The sequence below is a fragment of the Scyliorhinus canicula genome, chromosome 6, assembly GCF_902713615.1.
Source record: "Scyliorhinus canicula chromosome 6, sScyCan1.1, whole genome shotgun sequence".
Taxonomy (NCBI): Eukaryota; Metazoa; Chordata; class Chondrichthyes; order Carcharhiniformes; family Scyliorhinidae; genus Scyliorhinus; species Scyliorhinus canicula.
This window is the reverse complement of record NC_052151.1, coordinates 191,825,990-191,842,064: the sequence shown is the minus strand read 5'-3', so window position 1 is coordinate 191,842,064 and position 16,075 is coordinate 191,825,990. Positions and strand designations below refer to the sequence as shown.

Genomic DNA, 16,075 nt, shown 5'->3' with positions numbered 1-16,075 from the left:
GGGCCTCATCTTTAAACGGTACCTTGACCAGTGCTACAGCCTAATGGCCCCGAGCCCACATCACAGAGGTTTTGCCAGCTCACTCCCCACCTCGACATTTATCACCAGCAAAACAGCCCCTTTGTGTCCGCTCTCTCGCTCCCTGACCCCCGATTACCACGCATATATGCACCTCCATGCCCTCACTAGGGTCCGCCCCAGCATAGCCCCCAACACAGATTGACAATGTCAAGCAACCTGGCTGTGCCAACCTGTGCCAGGCCCAAACCTTTTTCCCCAGGGCTGTACTTAACTCTCGTCCCCTCAAATGCCTCACGCCTGGAGCAACTTTGTAAATATTTAGTGAGGGGGAATCGAGTGGCGGACTGCTAATAGCATAAAAATGTATTCAAATGAAGTTTGGGAGGGGGGGGGGGTGGGTGCGATATTGTCAGCTGAGGTTTCCCGATTCTCATGAGAGTTTTCACCCTCGCCACCTGTCCCGCCGATGGCGAGTGCGACATCAAGATTCTGCCCAACAGGTGGGATTTATCGGCCCATCCCGCTGGCGACATCACCAGGTCCTGTCAAAGACCCCCCCCCCCCCCCCCCAGTGACGGTTTCGCCGGTTTGGGGGGGGGGGGGGGGGGCAACAAGCAAGCTGTGTAAAACATCATGCACATCGGCAGGAGTGGAAGATCCACCTTCCCTGCCAGAAAACACACCTCGGATATTTTGCATTAGATCCTGTTGCTCTTTCTGAACTGTTGCTATGCCCGTGTAGTGAAGATGGCGACCCATCAACGTTGATCATCCATTCTATGTAATTGGGAACAATCCAACAATTTTGAGTTTGTAGTTCTGCTGCACTGTGTGGAGGGTGCGCATGGGTGTACTACAATTGTACATCATGTACTGTTTCGTGACAATTCCTCACCAAAGTATCGCAGTTACCATTATGAAGCAAATGATGCAGACAAACAGGCAGCAATTTGTTGGATCCTGACAGGAAAGCTGCAGGGAACCTCAGCGTAACTCAGTGTAAAGTGATTGCTTGAGGGGATAATGGCTAAATGAAACCAAACCTTTCAGTCCTGACGCAATGTGATCAAACCAATTTCACTTTATTTCTGCATTGTTCAAGTTTTATTCAAGTTTAATGTTATAACACCATCGACCATAAGACTTAGGAGCAGAAGTAGGCCATTCGGCCCATCGAGTCTGCTCCACCGTTCAATGAGATCACGGCCGATTTGATCACCTGGAACCCTCAGTTTAGGTCCAAGTTGCTTTGATAACTATCATTTTGTCATCCACCGTGCTAGCTTACAGCATCCACTGTGAGAGTAAGAAAATCTTAATGTTTTCCACCTCTTAAACCTGATCAGGATTATATTAATTGGAGTTTAGAAGAATGAGGGGGGAGTCTCATAGAAACTTTAAAAAATCTAACAGTATCAGATAGGGTAGATGCAGAAAGAATGTTCCCAATAATGGGGGAGTCCAGAACTAGAGGTCACAATTTGAGGATAAGGGGTAAACCTTTTACGATTGAGGTGAGGAGAAATTTATTCACCCAGGGCGTGGTGAACCTGTGGAACTCACTACCGCAGAAAGTATTGAGGTGAAACATTGTGTAATTTCAAGAAGGAATTAGATATAGCTCTTGGAGCTAAAGGGATCAAGGGATATGGGGGGGAAGGCGGAATCAGGGTATTGAACCCGATGATCAGCCATGATCATATTGAATGGCAAAGCAGACTCGAAGGGTCAAAAGGACAAATGGCCTCCTCCTGCTTCTATTTTCTGTGTATGTTTCTATGTATGCTCTAAAGTTTAGAAGAATGAGAGGTGACCTCATTGAAATACGCAAAAGATTTTACAGGGCTCAACGGGGTAGATGCAGGATGGATGTTTCCCTGTTTGTGGAGATCTAGAACCAGGAGACACAGTCTTAATAAAAGGTGGGCCATGCAGCAAAAGTGGGCAGCACGGTAGCAGTGGGCAGCACGGTAGCATGGTGGTTAGCATAAATGCTTCACAGCTCCAGGGTCCCAGGTTCGATTCCCGGCTGGGTCACTGTCTGTGCGGAGTCTGCACGTCCTCCCCGTGTGTGCGTGGGTTTCCTCCGGGTGCTCCGGTTTCCTCCCACAGTCCAAAGATGTGCGGGTTAGGTGGATTGGCCATGCTAAATTGCCCGTAGTGTCCTAATAGTAAGGTTAAGGGGGGAGTTGTTGGGTTGCGGGTATAGGGTGGATACGTGGATTTGAGTAGAGTGATCATTGCTCAGCACAACATCGAAGGCCGAAGGGCCTGTTCTGTGCTGTACTGTTCTATGTTCTAAGGCGAGCAAGTTCTAATTAGTCCAACCTCATTCCCCTGACCCTGAGTACATGGTTAAATATAAGTAATGGTCGAGACTTCAGTTTGTGACAAACTGATGGTGCTGACTATGAAGAGAGCTGCCAGAACTATCGAGCAATCTCTTTGCCATGGGTTTTCCCTTTCTCAATATAGGTTTAAATCTGAAGCTAAACCAGACAACTGGAAAAAACAAAGGCAGCATTCAAGGTGAGCAGTCAATCACATTAAGACATTCGAGAAAAAAGCAAGCCAGGAAGTAAAATCATACCCTTGGCAGCACGGTAGCACAGTGGTTAGCACTGTGGCTTCACAGGTTTGATTCTCCGCTGGGTCACAGTAAGGAGTCTGCACGTTCTCCCCGTCTCTGGGTGGGTTTCCTCCAGGTGCTCCGGTTTCCTCCCACAGTCCAATGATGTGCAGGTTAGGTGGATTGGCCATGATAAATTGCCCATAGTGTCCACAAAAGGTTAGGAGGGGTTATGGGGTAGGGTGGAAGTGAGGGCTTAAGAGGGTCGGTGCAGACTCAATGGGCCAAATGGCCTCCTTCTGCACTGTATGTATGTTCTATGTTCTAATCGCTATTGTGCAGAAGGAGATATTTCAGCCCATCGAGACAGCACCAACCCTCTGAAAGAGCACTCTACCCATGTCCACACACCCCGCTCACACGGCCCTTACCCCATAATCCCGTAACCTAAACTGCACATCCCTGGACACTAAGGGACAATTTATCATGGCCGATCCACCTAACCTTCACATCTTAGGGCTGTGGGAGGAAACCAGAGCACCCAGAGGAAACCCACGCAGACTCAAGGCAGAACATGCCAACTCCACACAGATAGTCACCAAAGGTCGGAATTGAACCCGGGTCCCTGGCGCTGTGAGGCATCTGTGCCACCGTGCCAACCCTTGCACTAAATCTTTTCACTTCTAATTAAAATATTAGAGAGAATGAAATAAATGATTAGTACATTTCTGTGAGGTTAATATAGAATCTGGAATAACATAAACAAATGTTTAAAAATCAGTTAAAGTATGTGAATTTTGTTACTGTAAAGGTGAAATATAACATTTCAATCTAATATCAGGCTTCCACAGACAGTGAGGCTGTTCAGGGGTAATTGTGAACAGTGCTAAAAAACTGGAACACCTCAATCGACCTGGTATAACTATTTCAAGGGCTTTTAACAGTGAAAACTTGGGAATTCCTCAGCGATTTCAACATAATTGCAGTATGAGGGGACCTCCATTCGGCACCCTTTATAGATGCACTGAATAACTGAGGACAGTTTCTGGATTTCCACACTCATGTGTGGACTCCAGAAATTGCTGTCAGTTTCAAAGCAGTAATGACCACAAGTGCTGACAGTTTCATCGCCAGTACCACAGCAACATCCAGGCTAGTGTTTATGGAGCCCAAACTAATAACCACTTGTAAGGCTTCTGTCAGACAGGTATACTTTCGAATTTTTTGAATATTTTGGGTGCAAACAGGCATCAAATACTTATTCCCGATTTACTCAATCGATGTTAAACAAAAAGCTTAAAAGTTAAAGATCTTGAAGGCATACATTGCAAAGAACAATGGTAGATGTGTTAAATTAATTAACATAAAAACAGCTTCCAATAACAAACCTTCTTATGATTTACCCCATCTAGAGGTAAGGTTTGCAGAGGATCTTAAAGGGGAGATAGAACATAGAACATTGAACAGTACAGCACAGAACAGGCCCTTCGGCCCTCGATGTTGTGCCGAGCAATTATCACCCTACTCAAACCCACGTATCCACCTTATACCCGTAATCCAACAACCCCCCACCCCCCCCTTAACCTTACTTTTTAGGACACTACGGGCAATTTGGCAAGGCCAATCCACCTAACCCGCACATCTTTGGACTGTGGGAGGAAACCGGAGCACCCGGAGGAAACCCACGCACACACGGGGAGGACGTGCAGACTCCACACGGACAGTGACCCAGCCGGGAATCGAACCTGGGACCCTGGAGCTGTGAAGCATTTATGCTAACCACCATGCTACCGTGCTGCCCCTTTTCAGTACAAACCCCGAAGCGGGAATCTTACCCCTAGACCAACGAGCCGGTGATGGTGTTGGAAAGTTGGCGGTATCCAGAGAAAAAATTCCAGAGATTGGGACTGAGGCAGTTGAAGGCGGGTAGAGGGGTGGGAACTTAAAAACCTAAAGCCAAGCTGGCTGAATCATATCTTTCTGGCTCCTGTCACATATTTTTCTCCATTGAAAAAAAAAATCACTTGCAGAATATGGGCATTGCTGGCTAGGCCAACATTTATTCCGCATCTCTTCCTTCAGAAGATGGTGGTGAGCTGCCTTCTAGAACTGTTACAGTCCCCGAGGTGCAGATACATCCACAGTGCTGTGAGGGATGGAATTCCAGGATTTTGACCCAACAACAGCGAAGGAAAGGCGATGCATTTCCAAGTCAGGGTGGAGAGCAACTTGGAGGGGAACGTCCAGGTGATGATGTTCTCAGGCTTCTGCTGCTCTTATCCATAAAGATGGGAATGGGCACAGCTTTGGAAAGAGCTGCCTAAGGAACAGCACGGTCGGCAGTACGGTAGTATGGTGGTTAGCACGGTTGCTTCACAGCGCCAGGGTCCCAGGTTCGATTCCCGGCTTGAGGTCACTGTCTGTGCGGAGTCTGCACGTTCTCCCTATGCCTGCGTGGGTTTCCTCCGGGTGCTCCGGTTTCCTCCCGCAGTCCAATGATGTGCAGGTTAGGTGGATTAGCCATGCTAAATTGCCGTTAGTGTCCAATAAGGTTAAGTCGGGTTACTAGGGTTACAGGGCTAGGGTGGAGGTGTGGGGCTTAAGTGGGGTGCTCTTTCCAAGGTGCAGACTTAATGGGCCGAATGGCCTCCTTCTGCACTGTAAATTCTATGTTCTATGAACCTCGATAAGTTCTTGCAGTGCATCATGTAAATGGTACACACGGCTGCCACTGTTTGCCTGTGGTGGAGGGAGTGAATGATTGTGGAAGGGCGAGCAATCAAACCGGCTGCTTTCCCCTGGATGGTGTTGAGCTTCTTGAGTGTTGTTGGAGCTGCACTCATCCAGGACAAAGTAGCTCTTTAAGCAGCAGTGGTCAACTGTGTGGAGTACACGTGCAATCATTCATTCTAATTTACTTATATTATGCTTTGTACTTCAATTCTGATTGAAATGCACACACTGCTCTAAGAGTTAAAAATATTTTTGAAGAATGTTTAAGTTTACTAATTTTCCACTGCATTCAAGTACAACGATTGTGATCAGACAGGACATTACGTTCAGATCAACAACTGCCCATACTAAAAAGGGATATTGTGTTCTACTTGTCCATTTTCGTACCTTGGTATTTTCCTATCTCCTTACTCATGAATTTAATATTTTAACTTAAAAAAATCTTTCTCCAGTTTATTAATGATTACAGCAATCCATTTTAAAATCTCAGTGTTTTATTGTTCATTTCTGTTCTATAAACATTACAGCTACTTTAATTGATGCATTTCTGTTCAAATTGCTAAAATTATAGTGAAGAAATGAACAATGTTCAGTGTTGGGTCACAGCATGAACAGTGTAATATGGAAACTAATGAAAGATGTGCTCAATAAAACTTCCCTATAACCTTACACTGCAGGGTGTGTTGTGTTATATGTCCCTGAAATAGATCATTCCTGCCGTATTATAACCCTTGCATAAAACCAGTCTTGTTTTAGTCTTGAAAAGCATTGCATTTATTTTTATGATGCCTCCTTTCGATAAGTTTATTACATTGCTGCAACAGGCTTCACGATTTTATTTTGACATTTTAATTGTATCGCTGCTGGTACAATTGTACCGGAATATTTGTCTCCCTGTAATAAAAACACTCGGATTCTGCTCAAAGAGGGCTCACTGCACTTTAAACTAAGCCAGTCTGTTAAAGAATGGGACTGTGGCCAGGACTTTATAATTAGTGGTGACGTGGCTGTGTTCACCATTGACCAGGAAGAAAGTTGCCAATGAAAATCCAATGCAGCATACATTTCATCTTTCCTCGTGTTAATTTCATTCTGGTATCAAAGCAACTGAGATTCTCAGTGGGATTCTCTGCTGGCGGGATTTTCCTGGTGCCGTGGGGTGGCCTCAATGGGAAATCCCATTGGCAAGTGGCATGAACAGAGAGTCCCACTGCTGCCAAGGGCCCGCCGCCCAGGGAAACTGGCTGGAAGACCAGAGAATCCCGTCCAATATGTCTAAATTTGGTGAAGAAGGATTTGAAATGCGTTTTGTGTCATTTGAACAAATTGCCATAAAATTGCAATGACTGAGAGAAAATGGCACGATTTTACTGCTGAGTGTGGTCGCTGGGGCGGCTTTGGAAGCATAATCATCTCTTTCAGACAAACTCCCTGGCTGAGATAGAATGAAAGCTGCCGTTTCCAATGCCTTCTCAGTGTCAAAAGTTTAAAGACAGAGGGATTTAGAAATTTAAGGAAGAATCAGAGTTTGCACAGTATGCTGGGGTAAAAGAAATGGTGTTTGCTGGGTAGCATGGGTTGAGGAAGGTTGAATCAAAATCTTGAAAATCTTAGAGAGGTGGTGTCAAAGGAAGAATTCAGAAATAGCGAACCTTTGGAAATAAAGTTCCACCTGAGGAGACCACGAAGTTTCTAAGATAAGGGAGGCCACAGTCATGGCAGACCACTGCAAGTTGTTTCACGAGCATGTTGGAAACAAGCCTTTGTTTGCGAATTCAAAAAGAAGCTGGCGAGTTGGGAGGAAAATGGCCCAGTGGGAAAAATTGCCCACCCCCACCCCCCGCTCAGAATGGTAGGAGAGACAATCAGAGGTTAAGGTTGATTCAAGAGGCCTGACATATTGGGAGGACTGTCACGATTTAGTTTCAAAGTGTTGCCTTGGGCGGCTAGAGCTTTTCCTGCCATATTTTCAAAAACTTTGGAAGGGGCTGATCCCGCGACATCATGCGAGCAACCTCGTCACTTGGCAAACCCGAAACTTTAAACAACGAAAATGCAAACAAGCCATAGAGCCATCCCCCCCTCCCCCAAACACACACCACGGACAACCCCCCCCCCCCCCCCCCATTTCAGGGAAACACAGAAATCCCCCCTTCCAGGGAATTCTCCCCACCCCAGATGGAAGATCACCCCCTCTAGGAAACCCTCCCACATCCTGAACCTCTTTAACGGAAGCCCCCAGCAGTGCCAGGGGGCAGTACCAGGGCACGCACTGCCCATGCATGGTGCCTCCCCTCTCGGGCGCCCCCGATGGGCTCTGTTCGCCAGTCCTCGTTTGTCAAAGCTGCTGTGAACTCTATCGGTGTGGCACCACGCCGGTGGGAGGTGTGGGGTGGGGGATTCTTCAATGGGGGGATGATTCAGTGGAGAGGCCCACTCATAACATTTAAATGTATGGGAATGGGGTTCACTACGTTTCATGGCGGGAGCCACATTACATCATTGGCAGGAGGCGGGGGCCACCTCGATGAAAAATCCTGCCACGTTAAATGCCGCTTTGGGACTACCGTTGGATTCTCTTGCCCTTCCAGCTTTCTCGTCCACCGAAAAATGGGGGCCAGATATGCACACCCCCCCCCCCCCCCCCTCATTATCTTTGTTATAAAAAGGGATATTTAAAGGGTGAAATTTGGAAATGTATTTTAATAAACTGTTGCATTTTATTTGATCAGCCATCTTAGCAATCTATTTTGTTAACAATGTAAGATTGAACAGAGCTTCTCTGGACAATACTACCCATTGGAAAAAGCTGATGACAAACCAGTAGCTTCACAATACTCACTCCTAAAGTGGATCAGGTTGCAGTAAATTATGGAAGTTTTCTGTTTAAAGGTGAAATGTCCTCATGCTTATCTGTTGAGACAGGGAAGCCAATTGTTATTCTTATAGATCCAATAGCAGCACAGTCACTGATGTTGATAAATGATGGCAATTTCCCTCCATAAAATTCACAAAATAAAAATGCATTGGCTATCGGTGGAAATTGTTTACTCATTCCTTCACAGAGAGTTAATTTAAAAGGTGGTTTCATTAATAGTCCTGTAATTGTGGAGATGGCTCATAATCTCCCCGTTAATGGGGTAGCTTTTTATTAAGTACTGGGGATAAAGTATTGCCAATGAGGAGTTGAAACCACTGCTGTACAATTCATTGGTTGTCTATCATTTGGAGAAAAGGTTCTGAAAGTTGCTACTTTAATGCATTTTTTATTGCAGCAATGCAAGCTTTATTGAGAATCAACATTCACAAGCGTAATGCAAGCTACATGCAATCATAACTCCGCCATATTTATAATGTTGGGTCAGTGAATATTAGTGTCTTGCAAGAGGGGTTGGATTGTTGTCAGCAGATGGGGTGGCATCTATGAGGCACTGCTGCCTCATAGTACCAGGGACTCGGTTTTAAATTCCCACATTGGGTGACTGTCTTTCTGGAGTCTGCACTTTCTCCCCGTGCCTGCATGAGTTTCCTCTGGGTGTTCCGGTTTCCTCCCACAGTCCAAAGATGTGCAGGTCAGTTGGATTAGCCAGGCTAAATTGCCTCTCAGTGTCCAAAGCAGTGCAGGTTTGGTGGGGTTATCGCGATTGGGCCTAAATAGAATGCTCGTTTGGAGGGTCCGTACATGATGGGCCAAATGGCCTCCTTCTGCACTGTACGGATTCCGTGATTCTCGCCAACCTCTATGCCAGCGAAAGAATTGGAGAGGAATTCAGAGAACCAGACAAAACTGAGCAGAGAATCACAGGGGGCAGGATTCTCTCAGCCCGGGGCCGGGCCAGAGAATCGCCACGACTGCCGCGGATCGCGCCACGCTGCCCCGACGCCGGGTGCAATTCTCTGCAGAGCTGAGAATCAGCGCCATTGGCGCCAGCGTGGTCGATGCAGTGTTCTACGCGCTCCCCCCCCCCCGCCTATTCTTGGCCTGAGATGGACCGAGCGGCCATAGCAAAAATCCCAAGTCCCGCCGACGGCATTCTAACCTGCTGTCAGCTGGCGGCACATCGGCATGGAAGGGTCCGGGGCGGCCTGTTTGGTGGGGCAGGGGGGAGGTCTGACCCCAGGGGGGGCCTCCGTTGTGGCCTGGCCCGCAATTGGGGCCCACCGATTGGCAGGCCGGCCTCTCAAGGAGGCCCTCCTTTCCTCTGCGCAGGCCCCTGTAGCCGTATGCCATGTTGCATCAGAGCCGGCGCGGAGAAGGGAGCCACTATGCAAGCGTGCGTTGCGCCAGTGTCACTGCGCATGCACGGATTGGCGGCGGTGCCACTGCACATGCGAGGACCCCGCGGTGCCCAGTTGACGCCGGGATCAGCAGCTGGAGCAGCGTGGGTCACTCCAATGCCGTGCTAGCCCCCTGTAGGGGCCAGAATGGCAGATCCTGAGGCCATGTTGACGCCATTGGGAAACGTGACGGCGTTTCTGACACCGTCAACACTTAGCCTCAGGATCACAGAATCCCGCCAGGGTTTGTAGGAATAGAGGGGCTGTTGAATTTTTCATGGGGCTAATTTCAACTTTAGCCTGGGTGCAAATCGAGGCCGTAAAGCACCTAACCCATTGAATGGCAGTTGAACTGGCAACAAATAACCTACTTCTGAGCCCTTCATCTCCCACGGAAGAATTTCGGTTCAGTCAATTAAATATGGGTATTATATAACTCATGGCAATTAACATTGATTTTTCTGAAAATCCATCTGGTTTCACTGATGGGAAGGAAATCTGCCGTCTTTACCAAGCCTGTCCTTTGTGTAACTCCAGAGACACAGCAATGTGGTTGACTCTCAACTGCTCTTGAGGGCAATCAGAGATGAGCAATAATTGCTGGCCTTGCCACCATTACCCATGTCCAAAGAAATCCAGCCGACTCGATACGGTGAGTGAAGGTGAATTTGGAACAGGTGTTTTGACAGTGTGAAATCACGGCGCAAAATGTTTTAATCAGCTCTGTGGGTTAATTGTCATAGAACTACAGCAGGAATTGAGAATATAAAAGACCACGTCTGCTTGAAGATAAAATGAGATAAAACAGCAGCTAATCAGGCCTGGAAAGACACTGGGGGCAGAATGTATCGCATGATGGACTGAAAATGTCCTCCGTGCTCGTAATGGTGCCCATCAATATTACCTATAAATAAATAAAAGTGCCTCCTCTATACTGATCTCTACTGTGCACACAGAGCTGTATGGAATTTTGATTGTTCTGACGAGACAACTGAATGCCCTGCCCTGATGATTCGGTACACGATCATACACAATTAATGCTGTACATTCAGAAATGACTATTTTGCAAAGAAAATTGTGATAATGATGTAACGGGAAATCTGGGTTCATTCCATCGAAAGAAGGCATCGACCTAGAAAGAGCTGGTTGTCACATGCAGACCCCACTCCCTACCCCGTATTGCCTGACCTGACGTTGATTCAAGCCAATTTCTCCAGCGTCTCATGGAAGTCTATCTACCCCACCACACATTTTCAATACTCAACATACATTGCTTGATTTCCACAAATAGCCTTTGCTTAGCAACTGCGGAGCTGGATGTTGCGCCTTCAACAGAGTATCTGATTATCTCTACTTATTATTTTGAATTAGTCACACTGTGAGCTTTTGATAAACAATGGGCATTCTGTTGCTCCTCTCCTATCGTCTATACTGCAAATGTGTTTCATACATACCGCTGAATGCCAATTTTCCGTCCCACAATGATTGAATAGTCTCCATTAAATCTTTAAGATGCCAGCAACGTCCACAGTATGCCACGGCAGAGAAAGCTTGTCTGTGTGCAGCCTGACCCTGTTTAACTATGATAAAGGGACACATGTAAGCTCACTTCTAGGTTCGTGACTATTGGAAGCCACGCTTGAATTAACAAAATAAACAGTGCACAGCCGAACAAAAGAAACAACTTTCCCGTGATTAAATAAAGTATAACGATTTTGATTTCAGGGCACAAAGAATAAATAAAGCTTCAGGTTGCAAAGATATATCTTGACTCACATATATAGTGGATCATACTATCCTGTTAACATTAAGACTTTGATTGCTTGTGCCTGAACCTCCGAAACCCACTCGCTAAATCACTCTGCTTCTCTTTTAAGATGTATCTTAAAACATTGACCAAGCGTGCCAAAATATCTCCACATGTGGCTCAGTGTCACATAATACCATGGGCCGTCATTTTCCATTGCCATTTTGCTATGCGAATGGTGTAATATAAATTAGAATGATGCAGAGGAGGCTGACGATAAATGTACGATAGATGTATTTACAATGGTCTGCATAACGCAGCATCTCGCTCCCAGTACCATCCTAGCTGGGAGGACTTATCTCACTGATGTACCATTAATTGGACTCGAGTCGTGAAGAAGTTCTAAATATCAGGCTTATTGAACTAGTTGTGTGCCCGGCAGTCGATTTACAGAGAAAGGCCGACTGCCGGCTGCTACAGGTTCTTATACCCCGCCTCGTAGGAGGGGCTACCGGCCTCTCAGCCAATCGATGAGCAGTCACATGACTAGCCTCAGCCAATTGGCAGAGAGGCACATGACCTGGGCAGCGAGTCCTCTGCACCAATGGCAGCACTACTCTGAGGTACCGTAGACCTCCTACTCATACCACCACACTCACCAGACCCTGATCTGGGCCTGCTTTTAACCTTTATTCATAATAAGCCTCCGCCCCCTACCTGGAGAGCTCATACTCCACAAGTCCCACTGGGAGATCAATGATGGTTTCCCGGTGGTTCTAATGTGACATAAATGTAAATTTATGCAATTGATGTTGGGATGTAGCAATGCATAGAATATCTGTCATCATGTCTTTCAGGGACATGGTGGCACAGTCGTAATGCTACTGGTAATCCAGAGGCCCAGGTTAATGCTCTGGGGACAGGAGCTGGTGGGACTTTAATTCAATTAAGAAATGCCCCAAAAAATCAGGAATGAAAGATAGCCTCAGCAATAGTGAGCATGAAACAATCAATCGTTCTAAAAACCCATGTGGTTCACGAATGCCCTTTGGGGAGTGAGACCTGCCGTCCTTGCCTGATCTGGCCTACATGTGACTGCAGACCCACAGCTATGTGGATGACTCTTTAACTGCCCTCAAAGGATAATTAGGGGTGGACAACAAATTCTGGCATTGTCAGTGACTCCCACATCCCATCAATATAATAAAGAAAAGAATTCAAGCGTTTTCATCTGTCCTTTTCTGTGCGTGGCCAACTCGATTCATTGTGGATGACACATTACACTTTCACCAAATAAAGCTTTCATGAGGATACAAACTATTGAGAATGCTACAGTTCCTGCTAATTAACTGCATAATAACACTTAATCAAATAATGTGCCAAATTGGATAACTGCCCAACGCATCTTCCAGGCTTTCCATACCTAGGAATGAACATAGGGGCCGGAATTCTTCAGTCGTTGCGATTCACGTTTCCCTGGCAGAGCACCCCCGCCAGCGGGTTTTGCGGCGGAGTGGGGTGATTAGAATAGAAAATCCCATTAACAAGCAGTGGGAAGATAGATTCTCACCACCAGCAAATGGTTCATCAAGAAACGGGTGGCTTTGAGATCGGAGAATCTCGCCCAGAATCAGCAGAAGGTCTTTCAGCCCCTCGAACCTGTTCTGCCCCTCACTTCGATCGATGGCTGCTCGATATTTGAATTCCCATCTACCCGCCTTGTTTCAGCATCCCTCAATACTATTGTCGAACAACAATCTACCAATCTCGGCTTTTAAATTTCGATTAACCGCCAGCTCCAACAACTTTTGTTTGGGGGTAAGGGGAAGAGTTCAGTATTCCCACTCCCATTTGTGTGGGGAAGTGATTCCCACCTGATTTCGCACCTTAGCATCCTGGCTCTAACTTTAAGATTTTACCCCTTGTTCTAGAGGAGAGTTGGGGGAGGGAGAGGCCACACTCTCTCCAGATGATGGCATCTGGTCTATTCAGGAAAATTGTTCAAGGTCTCAAGCCTTTTAATCAATGAATGTGTGTTCTGGAATGGATGAGCAAATAATGACTGATTGGGAGTATGGATGGATGGCTGTGTGGATGATTGGATAGGTGGGTGAGGTGTGTAGGTGGGTCAGGGGGTAGTTAGGTGGGGGGGGGAGCTGTTTCTGGTTGGACGGTATGGTCAGGTGGGGTTGGGGTGTGGTGGGTCAGGAGATAGTCACTTCTGGTTGGAGGGTAGGTGGTTTGGGGGGTAGTTGACTGCTTGGGTAGGTGTGGGGTTGGTAATCAAGTGGTCAGGAGGGATGATGGGTTGGCCAGGTGGGGGGTGGGGGGGAGGATTGAATAGGTTGCGATGCCAAGGTTAGTTACACATCTGTTTGACCAGGAATTAAACTGTAACATTTCCAGAGCATGGCTGCAGTTAGGTCCCACACATCTGGCCCAAGTCAGTGACAGAGATCAGGAGACGTTCATAGAGGGTTCTAGGCAGCAGGGAATCAGCTCATCGGACGTTTAAACTTCCCAAGCAATTCTCACATATTTCCATGCTTCAGGGCTTCAGCGGGGTCCTGATGCACATCTCCCACCATACATACCCATCTCCAATGACCGAAAATCAGAGGTTTTAGCCCACAGAAATGTATGCTGGTGTACCAGGACTTTAGAACTCACCTTAATCCCAACCCACACATTCAACAACCTAACAATTCCTTAAAGTGAAAGGAAAAAACTGTTGATTCTTGATCTCTGAAATAAAAACAGAAAATGCTTGAAATACTCGGGCAGAATATGTAGAGGGAGAAACGGAATTAATGGCCGGAATTCTCCACCCGTTGCGATTCACTTTTCCTGGGGTAAGGAGAGGTGAAAGTGAACCCTTCATCTTTTGAAATCTACTGGATTGCTTTCAAAAGCCACTTCTAGGAGATTCCTGAGCTTCCCCTTAAATGAATCTATGCTATTCACTCAATAGCTACTTTGCAGTAGTGAGTCCCACATTCTAGCTCCTCTCTGAAGTTGTTCCTGAATTCCTTATTGGCTTTATTCGTGGCTAGGGGATATTTATGATCCTTAGTCCTGGGTCTTGCCTGCAAATGGAAACATCCTCTCCTTTTCTCACCTCTCGGACTTTCTTGGGGTTAGATTTTGAAAGCCTGTAAACTGGGAGAGAAATGGAAGGTGGCTCAGGGGTTAGCGATATTGAACGAGAATGAGTCAAAGATGATGTAATTACAGCAGAGAGAAGAAGGAAGAACTATGTGCAGCCATATTTGGAGCTTAAAAGGGAGAGGTGTAAGAAGATCAGAGGAATTAAATACTTTCCTATTACTCAGGTGCTTTTTCTTAATATAATTGCCCAGTTGATGTGCCTTCCGAATACATTGTGGACAAAGAGCGCAGTCAATGGAGAAATGTTTCACAAGGCAAGACATTTCCCCAGTTCACCTTTTTACGTTGCTGAACATTCACTGCTGTCACGGAAACATGTTCGACTTGAGGTCATCATTATACATTAGATAAAGGCATCTCCTGCTGGTCGGCCTGCACCAGATCTGGCTGGACAGATCTACAGGTCCTGCGAAAACTGCTCACTTTTACAAGATCATTCTAGAATGCAAAAACAATCCTCGCTTCTTTCCTCTGCTCCCCTGCCTCCTCCACTGTCACATCCGACAATAGGTGCAAGGGGCTGATGAACTTCATTTTCACTAAAATCCAGACCTGCTGATCCGCTGCCACTTTCCTCCCTTCCTCTAAAATTCCCCCCTGTCCAAGCCCCAAACTCATATCTTACTGTGGTTTCTTCCCTATCTCTCGCCCAACCCCTCTTTAAACTCATCTTCTTGCTCCTGCGACCTTATCCTCATGAATTTGCTGATCACCCAACTTCTGCTTCTGGTGCCCATGTTAGCCGATATTGTAAACACTTCTCTCTTGAAATGTTGCCCCTCTCTACTTAAAATCTGTTCTGATCTTCTCGAAAGAAAAGCAACACTTGTCTTCCCCCCCCCCCCCCCCCCCCCCCCCATCGCTCTTGCAAACTACCGTTCAATGTCCAGTCTCCCTTTCCTCTCCAAAGCCCTTGAATGTGTTGTCAACTCACAAATCTAGGCTCACCTTTCCTGGAACTCCATGTTTCACATCGCTCCAATGAAGTTTCCATTCCCACACAGTGCTGAAACAGCTCTCATTTGTGACTGTGACAGTGGTAAACTACCCCTCCCCCTTTTCAGGGTGTGGCAAGGGGCTACCGAGATTCAAAACATTGCCCAAAGAGGGAGGAAGAAATCGTATGAAAGGAATCTCCTTCTGAATCTTTAATAAGGACATGAGGAGTCCACACCGAGTAAGAATGAAGAGCTTTGGTTTATTTACAGTTACGTTATGGATAACTCCCAGTAGATCCATTCAGGGTCTCTTCACGGGAGGTGCCATACTAGCCGATATTTTATACATAACTGAATAGAATTCCCCTGCCAATGCTCGTATTCCATGAGAACCATGGGGAAGATAATTATGGAGTTCTTTGAGGAAGTAACAAGGAAGGTAGACAAAGGAGAACCAGTGGACGTGATTTATTTAGATTTCCAGGAGGCCTTTGATAAGGTATTGTAAAGGAGACTGTTAAATGAGTTAAGAGCCCATGGTGTTAAGGGTAAGATCCTGACATGGATAGAGGATTGGCTAATTGGCAGAAGGCAGAGAGTGGGGATAAAGGGGTCTTTTTC

At 46.4% G+C, this 16,075-nt stretch overlaps 1 protein-coding gene and 1 long non-coding RNA gene across 16 annotated transcripts in view; one reads left to right on the top strand and one right to left on the bottom strand.

The window, feature by feature from the left end:
• LOC119967764 overlaps positions 1-11,172 on the bottom strand; it is a 68,420-nt gene extending 57,248 nt beyond the window's left edge. The window contains exons 1-2 of the long non-coding RNA XR_005461067.1: positions 11,056-11,172; positions 8,166-8,236 (exon numbers count right to left, since the gene is read on the bottom strand). This is a non-coding gene — a long non-coding RNA (uncharacterized LOC119967764). The remainder of the gene's footprint in view (positions 1-8,165; positions 8,237-11,055) is intronic.
• The window catches only part of adgrb3 (adhesion G protein-coupled receptor B3), a 920,539-nt gene that overhangs the window by 316,494 nt on the left and 587,970 nt on the right, over positions 1-16,075 (top strand). The gene's annotated exons all lie outside the window — the stretch shown is intronic.